Source organism: Propithecus coquereli, unplaced genomic scaffold, assembly GCF_000956105.1.
Source record: "Propithecus coquereli isolate 6110/MARCELLA unplaced genomic scaffold, Pcoq_1.0 Scaffold100, whole genome shotgun sequence".
Taxonomy (NCBI): Eukaryota; Metazoa; Chordata; class Mammalia; order Primates; family Indriidae; genus Propithecus; species Propithecus coquereli.
This window is the reverse complement of record NW_012133859.1, coordinates 4593421-4593765: the sequence shown is the minus strand read 5'-3', so window position 1 is coordinate 4593765 and position 345 is coordinate 4593421.

Below are 345 nucleotides of genomic sequence, written 5' to 3'. Positions count from 1 at the left end.
CTTGAAAAATAATTATGGGGAAAGTACTGAGCAACATAATGGCTGCAGGACATGATTGATGTCAGAAGATTGCCATAAATGAATAAAGCATGTCATATTCTGAGCTGAGAATCCTGGTGCCATTTAGCCTTCAAAATCAAAGGAAAAGCAATTGTTTATATTTCTGAAAATATCATAGATTTTAAATATATATGCTTAATGTATGAAATCACATTTATACTCACAAAATATACATGTGCGTTGATATGGATATTTAAAGACATTCAGCTTCAGTATTTAAAATAGTATTTACTGTGTTCAATACTTACAGTAATTATTAAAATACTTAAAATCAAAGATCAGCCA